Raw genomic sequence first — 25285 nt, 5'->3', positions numbered from 1 at the left:
AAAAGGAAAAAAAAATTAGGACATGACATAAACAGATAAAAATTGCAAAAATGAGAAAAATATAACTTCTTATTCAAGCCACCCTTAGCCAATACCTTTGCGTCAATTTTGTCCATGATGTTTGTCGTTATTTCGCGCGTTTGGCCAACCGCATCGAAAATCGCGCCCGGTGGCTGGCTGCCTGACTGGGCCATTCGTTTGGTCGAACTGCTGCTGCTGGTAATTATTTTTCGTGGCATTATGCTCCTCGTTCCCTTCAACTGACCTCCTGGTCCACTGTCATTCATTTCTAACTGTTCCATTCAGTGAAGGATGACAATTTGTTGTGTTGACAATTGGATTGGATGAAAGGCGTCTGACGGCGGGCGCCAAAATACACAACTGAATTGGACAGTTGTAAAGCAGTAACATTTAATTTGGGTCAATCGAGTTGTTAGAAATTTATATTGAAGCAAAATATTTCTTGACTTCACTATTTGTAGAAAAAAAATGCTTTAAAAAGCACAAGTTTTCCCCATAAATTCTTGAAGCACTTTTAAATGATCAGATTATCTTTAAATTCACACTAAACGGTGAGAAATCTCAGAAAATTTCTCAGCAAATTCCACACCTCCAATTTATAGCCGTAAATCGTTCGATTAAGTTTTGATCCGAGGGCCCTGTTTTGAATATCTCCTCGGGTTTTTCTCACATGATTTTCCTCGGATCGTGCTAAATTCAACCGTGAGATAATTTTTGTCTTCCAGCTGCGCTCTTGTTGTAGATACTGCACATCTTCATCTAAATAGGGAAACCGTCCTCCTCCTCGCTTGTGGTTCCCTTTCATGGATCATTTCAAAAAGTCCACCGATCAAAGGGCGGACAGACTTTGGCGGCCGACGGAAGATTTTTCGAAAAAAAAGAACGGTACCCGACTTTTTCGTCGTCTTATGTAAATGCATCTCTGGCCAGACTGCTGCCCTCCAGTGGGAAAGCGAAAGGTTCAAAAAGCTGAGAGCCGCGACCCCCGACTTCCCGATTTGAACAGAAAAAAAAACAGCTGGACAGTTGATTGAGTTCTCAATCTTGGCTGGCAGCTAGCTTGTGGCGGTTATTGGGTTGTCCAATTCAAACAGCATCAAAGAAGATGGTTCATTCGAAAATTGAAAGAGTTGACCTTCCGACTCCCCCCTAGCAAAAAGGGTTTTGTGGGAATTTTTTCTTCGTTTTTTTTTTTGGTTTTTGATTTCCTCCCTCGTGTCGCGACATGTCGGTAGAAACGTCGTTTTCAGTTGATAGAAAGGGTTTTTTTCCAAACCAAAGTGTGTCGCCTACGACCGGAAGCTGGGGAAGATTTTTCTATTGACATCTATAATGGCCAATGATAGGTCTAGCCCTGTAGTATTTGTTTTTGTCTGAAGACCTAGTCCATTTGAGACACTGTTATTAAAACAAATCAAAACATCCCAAAACCAACACAGGAAATGAAAGACATGGAGAAAGGGTCAATTATAGATATGTTGCGGTTAGCCAAACATGTAGTTTTACTTTCTAAATCGACCGAACTGAAAGTAAATCCGTTTCATGATTCGGAGACCTTTTCTCGACGGTGTAGAATTGCTTTCAAATGATAGTAAATAGCTTACTCAATATCCAGAAAAACAAATTAAATTGTAAATATCTCTAGCTTGCTTGAGATTTTGCCATAAAACGCTCCAAAAACGCCTGAGTCTTAAGTAGCGAGAATACTTGTCAAGTCATGGTTTCTGCCACCTTTGACAAATTCAATGATTCCAGGCTAAGGTATTATAGTTGTAGATTTGTAAAGACTTTCACAACGAAAATGAGCTCATCTCCTGGAATAATATGGCTCTTCTGTTGTAAAAGTTATTTATGTAAATATGTTCCATTAGGGTAGTCTCAAAATCAGACAACACTTTTTGTATGATGATTATACAATTTTTTTTAAATTATAGAAATCACAAGAAATTTCCAAAATGTATAACATCAAAAATAAGATAAGTAGTTCAAAAAAACTATCTATGGCAAACATTATAAATTGGTCATAATTGCCATATACGACAAATATACAAAAATCAAAAAAAAAACTAAAATTTTCAAACTTTTTCAATATTATTTATTCATTATTATTATTTTGAGTTTTTTTTTCATCTTAATTTTGAGATTTAATGTTATATAGTTCCAAGTTTAAAAGGACAAAAAAGAAAGTGGTTTTAAATAATTATATCTTTCTCGGATGAATTTTTCAATAATCGGATCTAAGTAAGAAACCAATTAGACAACGTCTTTGGCGTAGTTGTTAGAGGGCAAGTCTTTACGTCACTGTTCACGAGATCGAATCCCGGTCATAGCATACATAGTACTCTTTCTGTGGGTCTGTATTTTTGGGTGCTAATTTTTTTAAGTTACAAAGTATATTTTCTTGTTTTCAAACTCCTCAATCTAAACAAGGTTAATTTGAAACCAAATCAAATGCTGCATCAAAATCAAACAATCCGCAATCGATTATTGAGCTCGTTTGTTTTGATTTTCCTTTTTTTGTTGCGCTCTCTACCATTCAATTCAAGTTTTATTGCACCGCACTTCTTTTTGTTTCTGATGAAGTGATTCTACAAAACGGCGCTCATTAGCACGTTTCACGTATGGGCCAAAAGCCATTAAATAAACACGACGCGCGAGCCGTCCTATAAAATAAAATAAAGTAACACCCTCGAATGGTTTCGTGTATGGTTTGTTTCTTCAACGGTGTTTTGATTCGATTGTTTTTGCGCTGTTTTCAAGACGATGACGATGCATTAGTGTTGGTAAAAGAAGAAGACTTTCAGCCTAAAGGTGTCCAACTGACCCTGGAACGTCCTACCCTAGCATTCTCTGTAGTGTGTCGTCGTTCTAATGGTCGAGCTAACCGTGCTTCATTATGCACAAATTAATGAATCATTAACCCATTCGGAACCCCTCTTTTCCTTCGCCAAGAAAAGAAATTTAACTATTTGCTTTCTAGACATGGTTGAAATGGGTTAAATCTAACAATCGCTTTTGAATGTGTGTTTTTTTAGAGGAAAGAACAAACCAACTGAATGAAGCTCATTGTTTTTTCAACAGAAGATCCATTTGGACTGATAGGTGGTATCTTTTTCTAGATTTATTCGAGCTTCATTTTTTACAGAGTTCCTCTGGTGAGATCAGTTGGAATGGTCGTTTCCTTTACTAGCTCTCTAAGGGCTAATTGTTGATCCCAGAAAGCTCGCTTATTCTAGAGAGAAAACACTTCCATAAATGGTTAATCCGCAACCGAGATTATCTGGACTCTAGATATCTTTCATTCGTATTGGAAAATTGATGCCAGATTCTTCAAATATTTTTTTTTGTTTGTCCAGAATACTTTTGGAAAACTTTTTCAAATTAGGTATATTTTCTTTAGTTTAAATTTGAACGGTATCAACCCACTTTTTGGTACGTTTTTACAAAAAAAAATACAATTTAGATATTTTTTTCCGTATACTGTGTTGCCTTTGTTTCTAAGTCTTTTAAAATAATAAAATATTAAAAAAAAACATCTTTGGCAAAAAGCGTAGTATCTAATCTAGGTTCACAGAAAGAAAGCAAACAAAAAATCATTAGAACGAACCATTAAACGACTCGAAGGGGTCATTAAGATACTAAATGGGCCGACAATTTTTATAGGCGAGCTCCATAGGCTAAGGTTTTGTCATTAAACAACGTTACGTCGTCGTCGTAGTTGTTTTCATTTTTGCATTGAATCTATAGCTGAAAATCGTTTGCAGCAACCGGAGTCAGTGATGTGAGCTGTATACTTCTGAATGGCTGGAATGAATCGTAGGGATGCTGATATGTTTGTATGAATGTATGTAGCTGGAGATGTGTAACTTTTGATTGCGATACGTTGCGATGGCCTTGAGGCGTAGTCGTTCAAGTTCAAGCTCTGGACAAGCTGAACCACAATTCAAATTTAGTCTTATATTGTCTGGAAGTCACGATTAACCATACATTAAGTGAGGGTTGCGAAATTGGAAGGCGAGATATGAAAACTAAAACAAACAACACCATACGAGCATGCTTTCCCGAGCAGACTTTGATGCCCAAATCGATAGCAAAGTAAGACCAAAGTAAGCTTTCAACAGCAAACCGAGAGCATAATTTGCTATTAATTTTTAGGCGACAGCAAAACTAGGCATCATTAAGGCTTCAATAAAAATTATATGACAGCAAGCGGACACCAAATTTAGCTGTCAACAGCAAACGGATAGGATAATTTGGAATATATTTTTTAAGGTTTCATTTTTTGTGTAAAATAGACTAAAATTATGGCATTATTCGGTATTAAATTTAACCGATAGCAAAATCAGGCATGACTGAGGTTTTTTTTTTTTTAAAGAATATTTTATAACAAACATAAAAACCTGTAGAAGGGTGGCAATGGATGTATAGAAAAAATATCATACTTAAATTTCGAAAACTGGCCATAGATATTTTGTATGTTGGCGCAATAATTGAACTGTACGAATTTTCAGCTCAATCGGAATTGTCTTTCGAAAATCACCTAGGTATCGACCAAAAGCAATTGGAAAACAAATTAAGTCGATAGTCGATTTTTAGTCAATTAACGAGCATTATTAAATACAATTAAAAAAATGTTATCCAGGTGTTCATTTTTACATTTTATTTTTATAACAACAGCAATATCATTATTTTGTAAAATTTATATGATACATTTGTATTTTTTAAAATTTATAATACCTAGTGAACCCAAGTTCAAATCAACCTTGGAACGAATCCATCTCAAAGAATTGTCAAAAAAAATTAAAATAACGTTTTCATGACTAGAATGTACAATATATTTTCTGATCGTAAATATTTGATTGAAATCACAAAGTATACTCAATTATATATGTGTTAATTCTTTTAGTGTAAAGTATTTATTTATACAGACATACATATGTAAATAGGAAACATACACCCCTAAAATTAATCGATATTTAAAACATAACTTTAATTTGTTATAAGTGGGACTTTTCATAATGTCACGATAACTATTAGAATATTGGAAACATCTGGCGTGACAAAACATTACAACATTTGCCAACTTATGAAACCTAAATTGTTTAACACTGGACTTTCAATTTTTCAAAATAGTGAGTTGTCGAATATTATTCTGATTACGGTTACAATCATACTGGAATCGGATTCCTAGAACAAGTTGTTCGAAAGCATTTATCTTCCAATAGTGCAATATCTCCTGGCAAAGGAAGTTCCCGCTGTGACTGGAATCTCTTCAAACATCATAATTTTCTAATGTATTGTACTTTTATTTTCCGATTGACTTTTTTGAATCTGGGACAAAATTTAAAAAAAAAACTCTTTTATTACTGATTGTAAATTAGCTATTACACTGTTTATTTGACGGATTATTTCGGAAGGATTTGTTTAAGCTCTATTTTTACTTGGTTCGTTGAATACTTTGTTTATCACAGGCGTTCTTTGTTTCCTTATCCGGTCTTGATGAATCTCCATCGATCGGTTCAGTAACATCAACAAAAAAAGCATCGTTCCGCAATTTCCGGCAAGTAAAATCTTCGTTTATACTCTCCTGCTTGAGGACATTAGCCTTTCCTATAACTTTTGACGTAACCGGAGAAAATAATAGCGAAAGTGCTCAAACATAGAATTTCAACTCAACTCATTAATTAAAAGTTAACTTGACACTATTTACATTTTCCCGTACCCGTGCAGGAATGATTGCGTTGCATGTTAAATACTACTAGAATTTTCTTATTAATCGAGCAGTATCTGGTCGCTTAAACCATGGCCATCAAACGTTGCTATATCAAAAGGTATGTTGGATGTTTTGATTATTATTGCGTTTCTACTTACTGAATGACTGCTGTATGCAAAAAATGAATTTGAGCTTTTTTTTATAAAAACAGTATTTTGTTTTATAAAAGGTCACTGGATGAACTATTTCTAAGAGGAAAAGAAAGTGTATTTATATTAAATTCTCTATTCGAAAACTTATCACAAGCCATATATTCCATGTTACTGAACCAAACAGGGTATACATAAACAAATTATTCTTGTTTACAAGTGGAGTCAGCAGCTGATAAACTTCAATTGGGCCCCTATTTTGGGATGTTTTCCAGTGTCGCGACGTTTTATGTGTTGGATTCAGTCCAGTTGAAGCCGAATTAACCACCGTGAAAGATTCATCAGCGTTTTCATCGCTGCTTAAAATCGAAGATGGGTAAGTTGTTACGGTATGACGAAATTGTTCAGAAATTAACTTTATCCAAATACGTTTATTCCTTTTCTGATTTCAATTAAGGCTTTGTCGTGACTCAAGATTACCGGGAGTTTCCAAGAAGCTTGAAGCGGAAAACAGCCTACAATGTGTACTTTAAAGAGGAACTGTGTTCAACTTGGTTTCGAAAATCGGACAGTTTCATGAATTTGGATGAAAGTTGAGACAATCTGGAACCATCCCAGCCCAGGAAGATGCATTATGTGTTTGCTTATCGAACACAATCCTGTTTGATCCGTTGCAATGGTTGAAGCCTGGCTGCTGCATGAAGAAGAAGTTCAATCATAATTTGCTGTAGCTGTTTGTTTTCGCGAAGCTGCTGCCTTAATTTTTAGGGTAAGTTTGTTTTTTTTTTCTCGTACCATTATACCAAGATTACGAAACGAGACATGTTTCAATTCTCCCGAACCATACCTTCTACTGCCCATTAATCTGTCTTAATATTTGCGTAACACAATGAGGTTTGATGTAAAATAAAAACAGGAATTGCGATGAATTTCTATTCTCATCTGCAGGCCTGAACAGTGAGCAAAAAAACTAAAAGAGGTGCACTATCGGTAAAGTACCTGGTCTAAAGCAATCTGACTTTAAGTTTCATGCAGTTCTAGTCCGAGGCACTGATTATATTGGCCTTTCTGTTTGAAATTTACGAAGTTACATAAATATAAAGACAGTTTCACGTGCAGTAGAAGATCTCTCATATGGTTCGGGAGAATTGAATCATGTCTCGTTTCGGCATCTAGGCTAGTGTGACTTCTCGATCTTAAAAAAAATCTTCAATTGGTTAATTCTTTTAGGTTGTCATAGTGGAACGAATGTGAATGAACGATTCGGAATTAAGCGTCTTAATTCAATAGAGGAACTGTTGTGGAATAAATCTCAGCTTTTTAATTTGGACTATTTCGATGGAGAATTTTGATCGACCATAGGGTTTCAATGACGGAAAACCTGCGAACGACAAGACGAGTATGTTGTAAAAAAAGTCACTGGATATTACAGATGGCAGCACTGAGGAATTACCAGATGAACGTCTATACTCATCTATATTTTTATTTTAGGTAAGTACTTCTCTGAAATTAGTTGAACTTGAAATATTGAGAAACAAAAGATCACAAATGAGATTTTAAAACTATTTTGTTGCAAATCAGACAATTGGAGATCAATCGTGCCATTTGACTTATTTGCTATTATTATCATAGGTATTCTCAATGGTTCTTAATGACGTCATTCTTGCAGATTTAAGAACAGGTTTTGTTGATTTAAACGCCTTTGTGTAGACTACACACTCATTTTGTTTAATATAAACTTTGTTGTTACTTCCATAATCTGTATCCCACTCATTGCCTATACAAAGGCGCTTTATCGTTAGCAGATTCTATTAGCAGATTCGATTACCCTAGCATACTTTTTCAACAAAATTATAGAAAATTTTGCTATCACGCTTTAAGTGTCAAATTTTCTCTCATTTTTCTTGGGGATAAGGCTATACACAGCTAAAATGAGAGCAAAATTTTCATACGTGAATAGCAGCGTACTGCCAAATTTAACTAATTTTGAGCCTAAACGATACCTCGTTTTTAATAAATTTTGAGAGGTAAAGGATGCCAAATTTTGCTGTAAACAAAATTTTTATGATGCCTAATATTGGCATGATTGTGCTCTCCAAGCTCTCAAAAAACGAGGTGTAAATAAGGTCTCACTTTTAGCAAAATAAGGTATCACTTTGCTAACCAAGTATGAAAATTTGAGCTCTCATTTTTGCTGTGTACCACCTTATGTCAAGCAAAATGAGAGCATATTTGGCTCTCAGAGCGTGATAGCACAATTTGCTATAATTTTGCCATAAAAGTCTGCGCGGGTTTAAGTTCTATAATCTAACTTGTGGCTAATTGATGAGCCTGAGTGACAGCGCGGTGCTGAGTAATGATGAGTTGGGTTGGGCTTTCATGACAAGTTGCTCTTTTAGAAAATGTTTATCTTCGTTGAGATGTTTGGAATCTGAGCTTTATTCTGGTTAAAAAAAATCATAAATGTTTGAAAATAGTTAGAGTGGACTTTATAAACACATTATATGTACACTTTTTGAGTATTTACACTGTTTCACTTAAGAAAAGCCGAAGCTGCTCCTAAACAAAATTACAGAATGGGATTTTTTTTCAATAATGAACGGTTTTCAATTATCACTGATTTTATTTTATTTTACTCTTCTGCAAGTGTTCTGCAATGAATGTGCTCTTTTTTAAAAACTTGATTAGTTAACCATAAATTAGTGACCGGGTAGAAATACAAGATTCGCGAAAAATGTCATTCTTCAGGATATTTCCTGAAAAGATCGAGAGTTAGTCAAACTTTATTGGTACAATAATAATCAACAGGGATTTATATTAAGGTTGCCAGATTTTTTTAGCACGTACCCGGGCAGGACAAAACCGGACTATTTTGCCTAAAAACCTGACCAAATCCGGACAATTGATTTCAAAATGTCGAATAACTCTATTCAAATCAAGAAAAAAAGACTCGAGAACAATTTTTTTTTTCATCAGCAGTTTTTAAATTGTATTTTAGACTTTGAAAAAAATTTTACGATTATTTTTACATAAGTTACTCGAAAAAAAAAATTCATTTTGGATGCATAAATAAAAATGTTTACATCACAATTTGTTTGTTTTTTTTTCGTGTTGGCAAATGAAGTCAATAAATCCGGGCAGTTCCAGGCTTTTTTTTTCAAAGAAATCCGGGCAGACCAGGATAAAACCGAGCAATCTGGCAACCTTAGTTTATATAGATTTCTCGAACGATTTCTCATATAGGATCTGTGGTAGGATCGATCTTAGCAAGATCGATCATTTGAACTCAAATTTTCGATTTTTTTAATCGTTTCTCTAGCCTAAGAAAAATCGATTAAATCGGTTCATTTTCGATCCGATTTTCCTGTTTATTCCGGAGATTTCAAGATTCAGTTCTGGGCAATATTTTGATACCTTTACCAGGTTGTCCGGTTTAACTCGGATTTGACCAAATATTTTAAAAATTTAGGGAAAGTCTGGCCCGGTTGCCTGGATTTCGGTTTAAAAAAAATCAGATTTTGTCCGGATTTATTCACTTTTTTTGGCAAAATCTTACAAAAAAAACTCTAATTGAGTTGTTATTATTTTTGATTTTGGGTCCAATAACGAAGTTTCCCAAAAATATAAAAGATCGATCTTGCAAAGATCTTATGGGGGAGTTTTGTTGACCTATTATTTCTAATACATTTTTTCTCAAACAATGCATGAATAAAAAATTAAAAATATTATTTTAAAATACTATTTAATAATTTATTATTTTTAAGTTCTTTTACATCAATAGTTTTTCGTGTTAAATGAAAACTTTATAAAATATATCCTTAAATATAAAGAATTCCTTAGTAACAAAAAAGGAAACCTAATTTCATCGATGGTTGAAATCTTAAAATTTGCATCAAAATCTGGTGAACTAAGCTTAAGAATCCCAGAAATTCTCCCGCACGTATTTGGGCCTAACAAATCTGGGCTATTTCATCCAAAACCTATTCAAAAATTCAAGAATTCTATTTCCCAATTTTTGAAATCAAAATCCGGGCAATAATCGAGAAAATTTTACAAAAAACCAGGAAATATTCAAAAAAAATCACGAAAAAAAAATGGAATCATTATTTTTTTATCAAAAAAAAATCAGATTTGGGTCATATTTCAGGCTCCCAAAAAATCGTTTATGTTTATTTTAATAAATCTAGCTTGAAAAATTTCTTCTTTAGGTGACAAAATTAAACATTCTATTGATGTTATTTGAATTTTTTGCAATTCTCCAAAAAAAATGTGAATGAATCCAGATCAATCATAATCATAAATTCATAAATCAATCCATAAATAAAATTTTCCAACAAAATTTGGGCAACCGGGCCGGGCTGAACCGTTTATATGTTTGTTTTATTGTTATATTAGGGTTTATTCATGCCATGCCGGACCTAACCTTTCCCATTTGTTTTTAAATATCCGGGGAAGTTCGGGTAGAACTGGGTTATTTGGCCAGCAAAATTTTGCTTATTTGATTTGTGTTTTTAACGAACAGAAACACATACAGGATCTCAATGAACTTGATGTTTCCTCGAAGAGATTCCTTTTTTCTTAACTCTAAGCGCAGTTCTTTCGAGGATGATGGCTAGCATCTTACAAATCCTAAAACCACTAACCTTACCTTACTTTTTCCCCGAAGCATGTTTTTCGAAAACAAAAAAAATCTTAGACTTTGAATTACTTTGAAATAAATTATTATAACTGAATATTGTCAAAAAGTTTTATTTGAGTCACGTTACAAACTTTCCAAAACTATGATTTTTGTAAAAGTCGGCTGAGAAACAAGAAAGTTTGAGTGGAAAATGTGTTTGGGGCCCCCTGCAGCAGAGATGCCAATGTGTCTGTTTTTTCAGGATTTGCCTGATTTTTCGATACTCTGCCTGACAACCTGATCATTGGAAGAAAATGCATTAGATACCATTGCTGAAGTGAAAATGAGGATCGACGACCAAAAAAAAAAGGTCATGCCTTTCAGCGAAATATCCGTTACTTTGACGTTGCCTGATTTTTATTTCACCCGTCCATGATTTTTGAAGAAAAAAAATGTTGGCAACCCTGCCCGGCAGTATAAATAGGTATATAAAAAGTGTCGGTATGTTTAGTGTGAAAAAATATCAGAACTGTTAACAAATTCAACATTTAAAATTTTCGACATTTTTTTAAAATGTCGAAAATTAAAAACGTCATAAATGAAAAAAATACCAAAAAGTTAAAAAAATGTGAAAAAAGTCGCTTTACAATTATTTGATTTGAAAAATTTATTCAAATTGTCTAAACTGCAAAGAATGTTAAAGATATCGAAAAGTTCAATTATGTAAAACGTGCAAAAAATTTAAGTGTGTTAAACGCAAACACTTTATAATGTAAAAAATGTCAGAAATGTAAAAAATATAAAAATACAAATATAAACCCAAAAATTGCTGAATTTTTAAAAATGTCTTTAACATGTTGAAAATCTGAAAAATATTTTTTTTAAATTGAAAAAAAATTTCAAAGATGCAGAAAATGTCAAAAATATCAAAAAAAAAGTCTTTCATTCAAAACTTTTTTTTTTTTCAAAAATGTCAATCTATTATATAAAATTCTCTTGTAACGGTGTTTGTAGTACTACTCCTCCGAAATTACCCGAACGATACGAGTGAAGTTATTTTTAGAATATTCTGTGGGCATGCGAATCGGTTTATATTGAATAAAAATAACAAAAAGTGGCATCAATTGTCCGTAATAATTGAGTTTGTAGTTTTTTGAATCAAATTAAAGTCATGGCCTTCAATTTTTTCGAGATTTTCTTTCCATTGGGCGCCGGGCGGGCGGTTTGTTTTTCATCTCCATGGTTGAGGCGTCGCCAGCAAACGTCGAGAAAGGATAGCAACCAAGGCATAGCATACTGATTAGTTGAAATATTTGGGCGCGCATTTCTAAACCAAGCATAATTTCAATGCATGTGGTGGCGATATGCAGCCTTCATGTGTTTTTATCTACTCGATTCCTACATCATTTGTACAGCACATAGTAATGCATGACGCCCAGATCGATATTTTGCCTATCAAATCAAAACCATTTAAACGATTTAAAAAAATGAAACTATTTTAATATCAGAAGAAATTGTTGTCTGAAAAATCTGAATTAAGTACTGATGCATATAAAATAATGGTTTGACTCTTTGCGGACATTTAAAAAAATGAAAGTGGGAAAATTTACATACAATTTAATAATCCAATACGATAGAAAATGTTTTCGAACGTGTACAACTGTGCTCGACTGAAGATATCTGAAGTGCTTCCAAATTTACAGAACAACAACAAAATCCGTTGAAGATGAACACACATTTGAACTGAACAAGAGCCTGTCCTTCAAAAAGGATTATACACGATTGAAGTTTATTTTAAGGTCTAATGCAAAGATTTTTTTGATTTTTTGCAAGCTTTAGTGAAAGTCATCAATAAAATAAGAAGAATTTTCAGTTAAAACATACATACATTAGAGGCTTTTATTTAGAACAAGTGCAAACGTTCAACATATACAAAAAAATTTATACATTATTTCTTCATCTATAAATGGTTGAGCCCAAATAAAAAATCGGACTTAAAAAACTCAACTTTTTTGTCAAATCATTCACCGAAAAACTGTTTACAGGTTCACTGTTTGCTTACACAGAATTCAAGTACGTACTTAACATAAACGTGTGTTTTTGTTTACTATATTTTGGCTACAAAGACGAGACTTTAGATCCGCTTTTTTATAATTGATATTCGAGAAACATTATTTTTTGATAGCAGAAGCAGAATTTTTTTTGATAAGTTTTTATTATAACCTGAAAGTGCCGAAAATAACATTAACTCCTGTCATTTCACACGGTGAAGCAAGTGGCAATGCGCCTTTCAGCCATTAAACATATACCTTTTAAGAATTTTTTTCCAAAAAGGTCAGAAAGGGTATCCCGAGTGTTGAAACTGAAGCGGATAATCAAAATTTTTAAATGTCTTTGTAAATGAAGGTCATATGGTAAAACAGTATTCAGTGAAATTGAAGTACCAAGCATTTTTTCATTCTGGAGAAAAACTGCAGATATATCAATGAAAGTTGATAAAAAAGACAAACAGGAACAAGTATTTAATTCATTTTGAAGTCTTTACACTGACGCATCTGAAAAAGAGTAAAGTCTTTCCAGTTGCATCAATAAATGGGACAAATGTATACTAAGATATTTCTTTTTGAAGGAATATGAAAGTTGAACTGTGATGATAGCCGAAAGACTCTTTAATATTTTCAAAGATTTCGAGGTATATTTAAATGAAAACTTCTAGAGAAAACGAATGAACTCATGAAATCATCGTAGCCTTAACAGGTTACCTCTTTTCGGTCTTTTTAATTTTTAAAAACCTGCATTTCAATCAAATTTTATTGAATCTGTTCAGGAAATTTTTAAATCAGAACACCCCAATGCTTCAGTAAGAATCTTTAAAAACAATGGTTTAAATTGGCAGATATGTCCATTGGGATAAAAATCCAAATAAAAATGCTGTAATTCGGTTTAAGTAAAAAATCTATACAAATTTTTTTCCCATTCAAAACTGATCGTTTTCTTGATTAATTGGGTAAATGTTTAAAGAATTTTTTTGCTTAAACAAATAATAAAACGGCGAACTTTTTTTGGACATGGTTTTGATGAACATATGGATATTAATTTCCACTGCTGCTGATGAAAATGGTCAGTAAAGAATCATCTCTAATGTATTTTTTTTATTTCTGCAGTTTTTAAAAATATACCACCTAAAGTTACTCGGGAGCTGAAAGTGCTGCGATAGGTAGAATATTGGGCAAATACTCCAAAAATGGTCCCGATATTCAAAATTCTTTTTCCATAAAATATCATATGCGATAAATTTCAATTATTGAGAAACTTTTGATTTTGATTTCAACCTTAAAGTGAACTCGAGCAAAGCGGAGTAAATCAACTAAATGATATTCAAGAATGAAACATAGATATTATCAACATATAGTTATTAATGGAGCAAGTTACAAAAAGTGAATTTTTTTAGCATGAATCTTGCCAAGTTTGATGGTTACGTTGAGTGCTGAAAAAATCAAATTTCCAACGGAAAGCTGATACCTGATACCATTCGGGAATATTCAAAGCATACGAATCAAAGAAAAGTAAATGAAAAGTATTCATGTAAGATGCACGTAAGATTGACTGAAGGTAATGTTTTGATAATTTATGTAAAGACCCGTAGAATTGAGTTAAATTTCTTTGGTTTGATTCCGATAGAATTAAATTCGAGTAAACGGAAAAGAAGGACGCCAAGTTTAACATGGTAGAACGAAGTTTACCGGGTCTGCTAGTCTATATATATAAAAAGCAATTTCTGTATGTTTGTTTGTTTGTTTGTTTGTCCTCTATAGACTCAGCCGTCTTAAGAGCTAGAGGTCTGAAATTTGGCATGGATGCTCATTAGGACCAGGAAGGATGAAAAATGGTTTCAGATTTTCGGATGACCCCTTCTCAGTTCGTGTTTAGATCTCGTGCAAGTCAGACGCGTTATACACACTGGCTAGTCTGAGTGCCTTTTGTAAAAGTTCTCAGCCAAGTGCTGATCTATACCTTTGTTACTGGAGTTTATTAAAGTGAACATAAAGGAAGATGGCGGACTTGGAGCTAAAATCTAATTCGCTGCGCATTCGTTTCCCACGTGGATGCAAAGAACCAAATGACAAGCAAATATTCGAATTTATCAAGACGAAGCTTGGTTTGAAACATGACATGTTACTGGCCATGTACAAAGAAAAATTGGAACTCTCGGTGATTGTTAAGTTCAAATCTGAAAGTGACCTGAAAGCCATATTGGATAACCATCGTGGTACTATGGTTTTTTGTTTCGATGAACACTCTAGTTGTGAAGTGGAATTATCCGCAGCCAATGCAGTGGTTCGTTATGTTCGGCTCTTCAATTTACCACCAGAAATTGAAGATCGAGAAGTTTGGTCGGTTATGGCGAGATTTGGGAAAGTTCAAAGAACGGTTCGCGAAAAGTATGGGGCGGAAACGGGTTTCCCGATTTGGACTTCGGTGAGAGGAGTATATATCCAGCTTAACGAAGGAGTGGAGATCCCAGCATCAGTGCACGTTCGCAACATTCGTGCCCGTATATTCTACGAAGGCCTTATCAACAAGTGCTTCCAATGCGGTAATGTTGGTCATTTAAAAGCCGATTGTTCGAGTAGACGATCGGTTAACGACAGATTACGCCTCACCAACGATGATGAGATAAGCCACGTGGTCAACGCTGATACTGTCCAAACGCAACCTACGTACAGTCAAGTAGCAAGCGTGTGGACAAAAGTGAGAGTTCATAACACATCTCCTCTAGCGACTACAGAAAATGTAGCCGCTCAGAGTGAATTGACGAACCTGAATGTGTTATTCCCGGATTCTAAACCAAGACGGAACTCACTTCCAGCTGCTGCTGGGGCTGGAACACACAAGCCACTGGAAACAACATCGAATGTTACACCCATCATCGGAGAATCTTCGTTACTGCAAAACGATGCCACGAAGCCGAAGGAAATTTCAACCGCTAGCGAGCAAATGGAAGTGACGGAAAGCAGCTTGAAACGGGACCGGAAGGGCGAGAGGCGTGGAATAAACGTCGAAACGGAGTCTACATCGTACGACGCATCGGAATCCGACAGTGGAACGGAGAAACTCAACACTCTAAGCGGAATGCAGTCCGCTCGCACCAGGAATCAAAAGAAAAAAATACTGAAGATGCGCCTCAGTAATGGGAACGTGGAGAACACTTCATGTACGCCTAGCAGAGACGGTACGTCTGAAACAAATCCGAACAGTGCGGCAAATAATAAGTGAATCGAATTTGAAAATTTGTATCATATTTAAAAATGAATTTTGTTCTAAAAGTAGGTTCTATCAACTTGAACAGCTCAAACAACACGGTAAGTAAAGGTTTGTTGCGCGATTTTATTTATAATAATGATGTAGATGTTTTATTTCTTCAAGAAGTTTGTTTTGCAAATTTTTCTTTTGTCCCATCTCATGTGTCTTTGGTAAATTTAAATGATACAGGTTCTGGTACCGCCATCTTGATAAGAGCTTCGCTGGAGTTTGATCAACCGTTGCTTGATCCAGGTGGTAGAATAATCTCTGTTGTTGTAAATAATATAAATTTCATAAATGTGTATGCCCATTCCGGAACAAATAGAAAAATTGAAAGAGAAAATTTGTTTACAAATGATATTAGTTTACATTTAAGCAAAAAACAATTCACTCGCATAGTAATAGGGGGTGATTTCAATTGTATTTTACATTCCATGGATTCTACAGGGAGCAGTAAAAATTATTCCACGGCTTTGAAAAAACTTGTTGATTTAGTTAAGTTGAAAGATGTTGCAATTGAACTCAAGAAAAAATGTTTTACTTTTTATCGCGGTGAGTTTTCATCTCGACTAGATCGTTTCTATGTTTCTTCAAATGTACTCGAAAACTCTCTTTCTTTTGACACCATCCCAGCTCCCTTTTCTGATCATTGTGGAATAATGTTGAAACTTAAAATTGATCAAGTTTCCCTCAAAGGACGTGGGTATTGGAAGGTAAACAGCTCTATCGTTCACAATCCGGAAGTGTGTGATCGTCTCCAAGAAAATTATCAAAACTGGCAATTGCAGCAATCTTACACAGGCGATAGGAATAGATGGTGGAATGAGGTAGCAAAAATCAAACTAAGGCAATATTTTAAACATGAAAGTTGGATTCTTAATAGCATGATAACTAACGAAAAAAGTTATTTCTATGGGAAATTGTATGAATGGATGGATAAAAAAAATAATGATATTCCAACGTTATTGGATATAAAACTAATAAAATCGAGATTAATGGAAATTGAAGCAAAAAGACTTAAACATTTTACAAATCATTTACCTGAAACTACTTTAGTACAAGATGAATTAGTTAATATTTTTCAAGTTTCAGCTCACATCAAACGTATAGAATATAGTGGTTCATTTAAATTGAAAGAAAATAATATTATGATAACTGATAACAATATACTATTAAATAAAGCATACGATTATTATGCTGATTTATTTAAAAACTGTTCGCCTTTGAATAATACATATAATGACCCAGTAAATATGTTACAAAAACAACTATCAGAAAATGATAAAAATATGCTTATGAGTAATATAACGGAAGAGGAATTAAAAACTGTCTTGTTAGGTTGCTCTAAAAAAAAGAGTCCGGGGCCAGACGGTTTAACCTATGAGGTTTATATAAAAAACTACGATTCTATAAAAAACGATTTGTTACATATTTTCAATTCATATCTTTCAGGGGCTAGTAAACCACCTAAAAGTTTCACTGAAGGAATCATAACACTTATTCCAAAACAAGGTAAAACATCGTATAAGCTTAACGATTATCGCCCGATCAGTTTACTAAATACGGACTATAAGCTTTTCATGAAACTTATATCAGAACGAATTAAAACAGTTTTAGGGAAAATAATAGGGCCTGGTCAAGCAGCATATTTAAACGTAAATCCATGTATAGAGAATTTAAAAGATGTCAGACAAATTTTAACAAAATCTGTAGAATCAAAAAAAATTAAGGGCTGTTTGGTGAGTTTAGATTTAAACAAGGCATTTGATAGGGTAAATCATGGTTATCTTTGGACAATTTTAGAAAAATTTAATTTTCCCCAATGTCTAATTAATTGTTTTAAAAATATGTATGGTTACGCCTCTTCAAAAATTCTTATTAATGGTTTTTTCACTAAAGAAATATCAATAAAAAGTTCAGTTCGCCAAGGTTGTCCGATGAGTATGATTTTTTTCATTCTATATATTGAACCCCTTATTCGTAGTATTTCACAAAACATTTCTGCTGTTCTTGTTGATGAAAAATTCCTTAATGTAATTGCGTACGCCGATGATCTACTGATTTTTGTTCGAAATGATTGTGAATTTGATAAGTTATTGGAAATACTTGATTCTTATAGTTCGTTTGCTAATATTAAATTAAATGATAAAAAATCTGGTTTCATCCGATTAAATAATGCTCGAGTGGGTCCTCAAAAAATTCAAGAGTTAGAAAGTCTCAAAGTTCTAGGAGTTACGTTTGAAAAGAATTGGACATCTTCAGTTACAACTAACTTTGACCGTTTGATAAATACAATGAAATCGACTTTACAGCTACACAGCATTCGTTCCTTGAATATTTATCAAAGATGTATTGTTCTAAATGTTTTTATATTATCTAAGTTGTGGTACACTGCTCAAATATTTCCCCCTTCAAATAAACACTTAGCACAAATCAAATCAGCTTGCGGAAAGTTTCTGTGGAGCGGGTATATGTTTAAATTGGATAGAAGACAACTTTATTTGGATTATTGTAAAGGTGGTTTACGTTTGATAGATCCAGAGTCCAAAGCAAAGGCATTATTTTTGAAAAATATTTTTTACAATTTAAATGAGGATGGTACTTACTCGAAAGATAAATATTTAATTGATTTCAATTCTAAACAACGACTCACACGGAATGCAAGAGATTGGATATCTGTAGGTAAGATTTTGGATAATAATTTTGATTTAACATCTACCAAATCACTTTATGAATACTTCATCAAAGAACAAAATTATCAACCTGAGATTGAAAAAAAGATAATAGCTCCTTGGAATATTGTATGGGAAAATTTAAATGATAAAGTTATATCTCTCAAAGACCGTGAAATAATTTTTACGTTTGTAAATGATCTGATCCCGAATAAATATAAATTAAAACAATATAATATCGGTAATTTAACTAACATTTCCTGTGATAAATGTCATGTAATGGATACGAACGAACATAGAATTAAACTTTGCCCCAAATCGAAATTTGTCTGGAATTGGTGTACTTCAATAATCAAAAGTCGTTACAAAATAAGTTGTCATGATATAGAAGAGATTTTGTTTATCCCTGTTTCAAGGAAGTCAAAAAAATCTGTGGCTTCATTATGGTTGTTAACGAAAGTAATATCTTTCAATTTGAGGGTAAAAGAACCTGATTTGTATGTTTTAAAAAAAAGAAATAAGAGAAATGAGATGGAACAAAAGTAGATGGTTCAGTAAAGAGTTCGGTAATGAGTTGAATATTTGTTGATGAACCTTTATGAGTCGTGTTGCGAGAGCTGGAAGAGTAGAATAGAGCAAGTTAAAACGATGAATTGTTAACCCGAACATTTAGTTTTAAATAATTAATAAAAAAAAAAAAAAAAAAAAAAAAAAAAAAAAAAAAAAAAAAAAAAAAAAAAAAAAAAAAAAAAGATCTGAATTTTGAATTTTGAACCTGAATACAAATGTTGAATTCCTATTCCTAAAAAAAAAAAAAAAAAAAAAAAAAAGATCTGAATTTTGAATTTTGAACCTAAAAAAAAAAAAAAAAAAAAAGGGGGGGTCGTCCATACAAGACAAATATTGTTTTGGTGATATTGACGTTATTTTTTGTCGGATCGTGTTGAAAATTTGCACATGAGTGTTTTGAAAGACGAGAAATCGATTTCAGATGTCAAATTATGTGCAAGGGATCGTCCAAAGGGGTCGTCCATATTAACTGTTCGCTGTTTTTGCGATATTGACGTTATTATACATCGTATTCAGGTGAAAATTGGTACACGATAGTTTTTAGTGACGTGCAATCGATTTAAGGTATCAAATTCAGTGTAAGGGGCCGGCGAAAGGGGTCGTCCATATTGAATTTTCAGTATCTTAGTAATATTGACGTTTTTATACATCGGATTGGGATGAAAATTTGCACGTAGGTGTTATTAGGGACAAAAAACTGATTTTACTTACTTACTTACTTAATGATCCCGCGCCGATCCACCGGTGCATAGGGCCGTGGTAAAAGACCTCCACTGTTGACGATCCGGAGCCAGCGTCTTCACCTGGTCCCAGTCAAGATTCTCGTCGACAGTTCGGATTTCAGCGGCTAGGCTTCGCCGCCACGAGTTTCTGGGCCTGCCTCTTCTTCGATGACCTTCTGGATTCCAGTCAAGCGCCTCTCTGCAAATCTCGTTTTCATCTTTTCGCAGCGTGTGCCCAATCCATCTCCACTTACGTTCCCGAATCTCGATTTCTAGCGCCCTTTGATGACACCGGCGATGTAGTTCCTCATTCGAGATCCAGTTGCCAGGCCACCAAGCGCGGATGATGTTCCGCAGGCAGCGGTTTACAAATATTTGCAGTTTTCGCGTCGTCACCGCATATGTGCACCAAGTTTCGCACCCGTACAGCAATACGGATTTGACGTTTGAGTTGAAGATTCGGATTTTTGTTCGTAGAGAGATCTGGCGTGACCGCCAGATGTTTCGGAGACTCGCAAACGCAAATCGGGCCTTTCTGATCCGGGTTTCGATGTCTTTCCTGGTACCACCATCAGGCGTTATCTGGCTACCAAGATACTGGAAGCACTCCACTTTCTCAACTTGTTGCCCAGCTACCATGAAACTGGAGGGATCTCCTGTGTTGATCTCCATCGACTTGGTCTTTCCGACATTGACTTTGAGACCTGCTGCCTTGGAACTTTCGGTGAGGTCGTCGAGTTTGCTCTGCATGTCCGGTTGTGTTTGGGCGAGCAAAACAATATCGTCAGCCAGGTCAAGGTCGTTCAGTTGCTCCATTGTTAAAGGATTCCACGGCAATCCTCGGTTCGGTGCACAGTCGATCGATCCAGTCAGAATCTCATCCATTACGATGAGGAAAAGTAGCGGTGATAAGATACATCCTTGTCTCACTCCAGCAGTTACCGGGATTGGTTCGGACAAGACACCATCGTGCAAGACCTTGCACGAAAATGCCTCGTATTGTGCTTCGATGAGATGGACTAGTTTCTCTGGGACCCCTCGTCGCCTTAGAGCCGCCCAGATGTTTTCATGATTAAGTCGGTCGAATGCTTTTTCGAAATCAACGAACACCAGCAGAAGAGAGTCCTGGAATTCGTTGATTTGTTCCAGTATGATTCGTAGCGTTGTGATGTGGTCCACACATGATCGTCCGGATCGGAATCCAGCTTGTTGCCGTCGGAGTGTAGCGTCGATTTTCTCCTGGATCCTGTTCAGGATCACTTTGCAGAGTACTTTGAGGGTTGTACAGATCAACGTTATGCCTCGCCAGTTACCGCACTCTGTCAGGTCTCCTTTCTTCGGGACCTTTACGAGGATACCCTGCATCCAGTCGGCCGGGAATGTTGCAGTATCCCAGATGTCAGCGAAAAGACGGTGCTACATTTGTGCTGATAGGGCAGGGTCGGCTTTCAGCATTTCAGCAGGGATGCAATCGATCCCAGGTGCTTTGTTGGATTTCATGTTTTTGATTGCCGCTTCTATTTCAGCCAGCGAGGGCGCTTCCGAGTTGACGCCATTTATGCGACTTACTGTTGGCGCTTCAAGCTGCGGGTTCTGTTGGCCATCGCTATTCGTGACTCGGAAGAGTTGTTCGAAGTGCTCAGTCCATCGTTTGAGCTGATCTGTTCGATCGGTCAATAACTGACCTGCTCGGTCTTTCAGCGGCATTCTTGCATTAGTCCTTGCACCACTGAGGCGGCGAGAGATGTCATAAAGTAATCGGATATCTCCATTGGCGGCGGCTCTTTCCCCCTCTTCGGCTAGGGAGTTTGTCCAGGCTCTCTTGTCTCGTCTACAAGCTCGTTTAACTGCCTTTTCCAGCTCCGCATATCGTAAGCGGGCGGCTGCTTTGGCTGACCCGGTACATGCCTGCTCAATTCCGACTTTCGCCTTTCTCCGATCATCGACCATCCTCCAAGTTTCATCCGACATCCATTCACTCCTTCTTCCACAAACTTTACCGAGAGTACCATGGCTCGTCGTGATAAAGGCATTCTTGATTCCACACCACTGTTCTTCGACTGTTCCGTCTGTCGGCAGCTCCGAGGCTCGGGATTCTAGCTGTTCAACGTATGCCCTTTTCACCTCTGGATTCTCCAACCGGCGGACGTCGTATCGACACCCGACTTTCTCCTCGCGCCGTTGGACACGTGCAACTCTCAGTCGTATCTCGCCAAGGACGAGGTGATGGTCAGATGCAATGTCTGCGCTTCGCTTGTTGCGGACATCAAGAAGGCTCCTTCTCCATTTTCGGCTGATGCAGATGTGGTCAATTTGATTTTCTGTTCGGCCATCTCGGGAAACCCAAGTGACCTTATGTGCTGGTCGATGGGGGAAGAGCGATCCACCGATCACCATGTTGTTATTGCCACAAAATTCTACAAACAGCTCTCCGTTTTCGCTCATCTGTCCTAGGCCATGGCGCCCCATGATGCGCTCAAGGTCTTGATTGTCGGAGCCAATCTTTGCGTTGAAGTCGCCCAAATGGATTTGAATGTCACCCTTCGGAATTCTCTCTACCACGCTGTTCAGTTGACTGTAAAACTGCTCTTTCTCCTGCAAATCGGCAACGTCAGTTGGCGCATAACACTGGACCATTGTAAGGTTTCTAACCCGTGTTCTAAATCTGGCTACGATTATTCTTTCGTTTATCGGTTCCCATCTAATGAGGGCCGCGTAGGCCTGCGGGCTTAACAGGAAACCAACTCCTCGTTCCCGAGTAGCATGTTCTCCTCGTATGCCAGAGTGAAGCAGGACTTGCCCGGATTGTGTCTTGTGTTCTCCAGTATTAGGCCAACGGACTTCGCTCAGTCCCAGAATTTCAAGCTTGAGGCGGCTAGCCACTCTAGCAAGTTGTTCCAGTTTGCCTTGTTGGGCAAGGGTTAAAACATTCCAAGTTCCAATTCGTGTCCGTGTTTTCATGCTAAAAGTCGTCGCCAAAGTTCCAGATCGGTCATTTCTTTCGGATTCCGTAACAAGTTATGAATCGGGAGCAGTAGGTTGTTAGCCTAAAGTCCCTATCCCGCGATGGGGCTGCCATCTTGGACTTAGCTGGCGGGAGCCGCATTTCATAAATTCAGCCGCTTGCTGCAAGACAGACGCTGTTTGAGCCGCCCCTGACCTGGAGAACAGACGCTCGGTTGTTGTTGCACGCCGCCCCTGACCTGGGGAACAGACGCGTGCGGCCACCTTCTCAGTCTGCATGCGACCAAAGCATCCACCGGGGTTGGGTACCCGATCTCCGCTTAGGTTACTCGCACCCCAGCCGGCACCGCGGGGAGGTAGAGATAGGAGTTATGAATAAGAGGTGATATGACCACTATGGGGTCTCGTGTTGCACATTATCCACCGTTTACCAGCCAAACTTACTTACTTATCGAAACTAAAATCAGGGGTCGGCCAAAGGGGTCGTCCATATTAACTATTCACTGTTGATGCGATATTGTCGCTAATATACATCGGATTCAGATGAAAATTGGCACACGAGAGTTTTGAGGGACGAGCAACCGTTTTCAGGTACTAAATTTAGTGTAAGGGTCCGGCAAAAGGGGTCGTCCATGTTAAACTTTCAATATTTTTGCATTATTGTCATAATTATACATCGGATTGGGATGAAAATTTGCACACGGTAGTTTTCAGGGACAGGCAATCGATTTCAGATGTCAAATGTTTGGCCAGGGTCGACGAAAGGAGTCGTCCGTATAAATTATTTTTTCACTGTTTTTAGCAATAATGACGTTATTTTACAATGGATTGCTTTGAAAATTTGCACACGGGAGTTTTGAGGGAAGGGCAATCGATTTCAGATATCAAAGATTATATAAGAGCCCCCGAAAGGGGTTTAGCTTTTCGGCAATAATTAAGTTGTTATGCAATGATTCAGTCGAAATTTATACACGTGGTTTTTTGGCACGGTCAATTGATTACTGCTTTCAAATTTAGTAGCAGACGACAGACAAAGTGATTATCGAATATTTTTGCAATTATTACTTAACAATGAATTCAGAAGTGCATCTGGATAATGCTTGACAATGGACTTTCATACAAACTGTTCATGACATATTCCAAGTTGAAAGCGAAACGGAGTTCGTATGGGATCAGCTAGTAATTTATAAAATTCAAAGAAAAATTGTAATGTAAGAAATGTTAGAAATGTCACCAATATTAAGAACGTCGAAAATTTAAATACTTTTAAAATGAATAATAAAACCAAAAAAAATCAAAAAGTCGAACATTAAGATGGTTAAAACTTCTTAAATATCCAAAATGTCTGAAAGGTTAAATAAATAAAAAAATTCAACAATTTCAAAAATATGTCTAAACTGACAAAATTTTTCAATGTGTTGAAATTCTCAACTGTCCGAAATATCAATGAACTTTTAACCGTCAAAGTTATTTCAACCGTTAGCGTTAAATATGACTAAAATGTCAATCGTTTAAATGATCTGAACTGTCACAAATGTTAAAATTCCAAAAAAAAACGTATTTAAATCAGAGATACACACTACACACTCGCACTTTGTTCTTCTCTGCAGAACGATTTTATTTCGTTAAACTCATACTGCAATGATGCTTTCGGTAGTTCAAATCGGAATTCATCAGGGACAGTGTTGTCAGATTGCAAACCTCATAAATCCGTAGATTTGGCGCAAAACGAAAAATGTACTGATTTTGAACTTGATTACCTTTTTTTGGTCCTCAGGTAGAACTTTTGTTTATCCGTATAATTTTCCCTGAAAATTTCGATAATTGGTAGGAAATCCGAAGGGAATGCTGAAAATCCGTAGGGAATACTGGAAATATAGGCGAAATACAAAAACTGAAGTCCCCTCAAAAGGTGTAAGTGAAGCGAGCAGAACTTTGGTTGGACTGCAGTTAATTTCGAAAACACCATTTAAATATCTGATTATGATTAATGATCATAATTAATTACAATGATTATAATTAATATAATTAATTTGATTGAAGTTTTCATATTTTTCAATATAAATTCAGTTAGAAATTAGAAATTTTTCGAAAGTCTGGAGAAATTAGGACATTTTATAGACCATTTTTCGGAAATCAAGACAACTTAAGCGTTTTGGAAAAATCAGGATGGTCTCTCGAAAATCAGGACACATCCTGAAAAATCAGGACACCTGGCACCTCTGATGCAGAACTGTTCTCTTCATTTTGTGCCCATTGACGTAATGATTGGAACGAAGATCTGCACATAACAAGTTAAACTCGAAAGAAATTAGCCAAATGACTTTTTCCGAGGCAAGTTAACGCACATCTGATTAAAATGTGAAAGTCATAAATGTGAAAAATATTTTTTAAAATCAAACTTGTCAAATATTTTATTTAGAAGGATCTAAATCTAATGGATTATTAAAAAAAACTGAAGTCTCGAATTAAAACCTTCGAGTTTTTCGGAAGCTTTAATGGCATTCTTTAACAATCGTTAAACCTATAAAATTGCATTTTTTTTTCTAAAA

The 25285-nt window shown here is 35.8% G+C and overlaps 1 protein-coding gene across 5 annotated transcripts in view; it reads left to right on the top strand.

Moving 5' to 3' along the window:
• Positions 1-25285, top strand: part of LOC129741867 (uncharacterized) — a 544810-nt gene that overhangs the window by 247264 nt on the left and 272261 nt on the right. The window lies entirely within an intron of this gene.

Source organism: Uranotaenia lowii, chromosome 1 (genome assembly GCF_029784155.1).
Source record: "Uranotaenia lowii strain MFRU-FL chromosome 1, ASM2978415v1, whole genome shotgun sequence".
Classification (NCBI taxonomy): domain Eukaryota; kingdom Metazoa; phylum Arthropoda; class Insecta; order Diptera; family Culicidae; genus Uranotaenia; species Uranotaenia lowii.
This window is presented reverse-complemented; position numbering and strand designations above follow the sequence as displayed.